Source organism: Oncorhynchus keta, unplaced genomic scaffold (assembly GCF_023373465.1).
Source record: "Oncorhynchus keta strain PuntledgeMale-10-30-2019 unplaced genomic scaffold, Oket_V2 Un_contig_9899_pilon_pilon, whole genome shotgun sequence".
Classification (NCBI taxonomy): domain Eukaryota; kingdom Metazoa; phylum Chordata; class Actinopteri; order Salmoniformes; family Salmonidae; genus Oncorhynchus; species Oncorhynchus keta.
In genome coordinates this window covers 13396-16773 of record NW_026290714.1, presented here as the reverse complement: position 1 = coordinate 16773, position 3378 = coordinate 13396, and the positions used below count along the sequence as shown (strand labels likewise).

General features: G+C 44.1%; 1 long non-coding RNA gene across 5 annotated transcripts; it reads right to left on the bottom strand.

The window, feature by feature from the left end:
• Nucleotides 1–926: 926 nt before the first annotated feature.
• LOC127927217 (uncharacterized) lies at nt 927–2490 on the bottom strand. Of its 5 annotated transcripts, XR_008126630.1 has the most exons (4): nt 2328–2490; nt 1295–1711; nt 1187–1239; nt 992–1062 (listed from the first exon to the last, which is right to left on the bottom strand). It is a non-coding gene; the product is annotated as an uncharacterized LOC127927217 (long non-coding RNA). The 5 variants fall into 5 exon arrangements; XR_008126627.1 differs by having other exon boundaries at nt 927–1062; nt 1187–1711; XR_008126628.1 differs by lacking the exon at nt 2328–2490 and adding an exon at nt 2190–2248 and having other exon boundaries at nt 927–1062; nt 1187–1711.
• Between the last annotated feature and the right edge of the window lie 888 nt (nt 2491–3378).

Below are 3378 nucleotides of genomic sequence, written 5' to 3'. Positions count from 1 at the left end.
ATCTCCTGTCTCTCTGCCTCTGTGGTCCTCTCTGTCTCTCACTGTCTCTCCCTCTGTCTCTCTAAATGGACCTCTGTCTCATCCAGACTACTGTCTCTGCATCTCTCTGTCTCCTCTCCTCTGTCTGTGTCCCTCTGGACCTCATCATACCAGACTCTGACTACTCACATCACTGTCTCTGTCTCTCATCATCTGTCCCTCCCTCTCCCTCTGACCTCTCTCTCCCTCTGTCTCTCCCTCTCTCCCTCTGCTCTGCTCTGTCTCTCTTCTAAATGGACCTCTGTCTCTCCCTCTGTCTACTGTCTACTCACATCTGTCTCCTTCCCTAAATGTCTCTCCTCATCTGCAGACTACTGTCTACTCCCTCTGTCTCCTTCTCTCCCTCTGTCTCTCATCCCTCCTGACTCTCCATCTGTCTCTCCTCTCTAGGGATGCAGCTCATCATGAGGAGACTAGGCTGACAGCGCACTCAGATCCTCTCCGTCTAAATGGACAGTCTGGAGACTACTGACCGGACCTCATCATACCAGACGCCATACTCAAGATCCAAGGGAACTGTAGTCCACTGTCTCCTCACCGTTCTCCTGAATGGACCTCATCCTCCAGACTACTGACTACCGTCTGTCTCCTTTGAATGATGTCATCAGCAGACTACATCAGGGTTCTCCTTCTAAATGGACCTCATCAAACAGACAAAAAACTACTCAGGGACTGTCTCCTTTTTTCATCATAAGACTACATTCATTTATGTGTTCTGTTGCAAATGGACGTTTTGCTACGGTGTGTGCGCTACTGAACCGACCCTTTTTATCTCTAGAAGGAGGTCATCATACCAGAAGATTCTCACAGACCTCAGAATATCTTCATATGTCATCCTAGATGTAAATGGTTCCTCATTGTAACAAAACTAGAACCCTGTGATGCATTTCTATGTGTCTGTGTACATCAATATGGACCTCATCATACCAGACTACTGACTACTCATATCACTGTCTCCTTCTAAATGGACCTCATCATACCAGACTACTGACTACTCACATCACTGTCTCCTTCTAAATGGACCTCATCATACCAGACTACTGACTACTCACATCACTGTCTCCTTCTAAATGACTACTGACCTCATCATAAATGGACCAGACTACTGACTACTCACATCACTGTCTCCTTCTAAATGACTACTGACCTCATCATACCAGACTACTGACTACTCACATCACTGTCTCCTTCTAAATGGACCTCATCATACCAGACTACTGACTACTCACATCACTGTCTCTCCTTCTAAATGGACCTCATCATACCAGACTACTGACTACTCACATCACTGTCTCCTTCTAAATGGACCTCATCATACCAGACTACTGACTACTCACATCACTGTCTCCTTCTAAATGGACCTCATCATACCAGACTACTGACTACTCACATCACTGTCTCCTTCTAAATGGACCTCATCATACCAGACTACTGACTACTCACATCACTGTCTCCTTCTAAATGGACCTCATCATACCAGACTACTGACATCACTGTCTCCTTCTAAATGGACCTCATCATACCAGACTACTGACTACTCACATCACTGTCTCCTTCTAAATGGACCTCATCATACCAGACTACTGACTACTCACATCACTGTCTCCTTCTAAATGGACCTCATCATACCAGACTACTGACTACTCACATCACTGTCTCCTTCTAAATGGACCTCATCATACCAGACTGACTGTCTCCTTCTAAATGGACTACCAGACTACTGACATCACATCAAATGTCTCCTTCTAAATGGACCTCATCATACCAGACTACTGACTACTCACATCACTGTCTCCTTCTAAATGTCTCATCTCCTTCTAAATGGACCTCATCTACCAGACTAAATGTCTCCTTCTAAATGGACCTCATCATACCAGACCTGACTACTCACATCACTTATTCTCCTTCTAAATGGACCTCATCATACCAGACTACTACTGACTACTACCAGACTACTGACATCACTGTCTCCTTCTAAATGGACCTCATCATACCAGACTACTCATCATAAATGCCAGACTACTGACTACTCACATCACTGTCTCCTTCTGGAATCATGACTACTGACTACTGACATCACTGTCTCCTTCTAAATGGACCTACATACCAGACTACTGACTACTCACATCACTGTCTCCTTCTAAATGCACCTCATCATACCAGACTACTGACTACTCACATCACTGTCTCCTTCTAAATGGACCTCATCATACCAGACTACTGAATGGTCTCCTTCTCATCATACCAGACTACTGACTACTCACATCACTGTCTCCTTCTAAATGGACCTCATCATACCAGACTACTGACTACTCACATCACTGTCTCCTTCTAAATGCACCTCATCATACCAGACTACTGACATCCCTAACTAACACACTCTAATGATGCAAGACCAAATGTGGCAATAGATGCCAAGACTCTTCTCCAATCGTTTATATTGGCGTTTAGGTGTAGAATTTAAATGGACATTCCAGAATTAAGAATTCAAAATGGGAGCCTTTTTTCTCTCTCTCTCTTTCTTTCTCACTGTTTCGTACAGACTACCAGACTAGTTGCTACCTGAACTACATGAATAGGATACGGTTTATTTAATTATGTAACTTTATACTTCGATCATGTTCATGAATTTATTAACGTGACTGTTATTTAACCATTTATTTATTCTGTTTTATATGTTGCCTGTAGGAAGGCGTACTAACCTGTACTTTTGTTTTATTGTTTAATATGAATGTCATTTAGAAAGAAACTATTAAAGTTTTACGAGATGAATTTTCTACGTATAGATAGAACATATTGGTATTTTAAGCTCTTCGGCTGCTAATACTGAATACTTCATGTATTGTGCCAGCTTACTATAGCTACAGCTTACTAACTCCGATACCTAGCAACAATGACAACGCGCCGAAGGTCCGTACTGCCAACAATGACAACGCGCCGCGTACGAGGCAGAAGGTCACGTGGTGTTATGATTCTGAACGGTCCGATACCTAGCAACAATGACAACGCGCCGCGTGCATCGACGAGGCAGAAGGCCACGTGGTGTTATGATTCTGAACGGTCCGATACCTAGCAACAATGACAACGCGCCGCGTGCATCAACGAGGCAGAAGGTCACGTGGTGTTATGATTCTGAACTGTCCGATACCTAGCAACAATGACAACGCGCCGCGTGCATCGACGAGGCAGAAGGCCACGTGGTGTTATGATTCTGAACGGTCCGATACCTAGCAACAATGACAACAAGCCGCCACGTGGGGAATCGGAGGTGGCTCGTTTCAGCTCGTTCTGTCTTGTTGTTGATACCATGTTTTGTTTTGAGGTGTTTTGACTCATTTC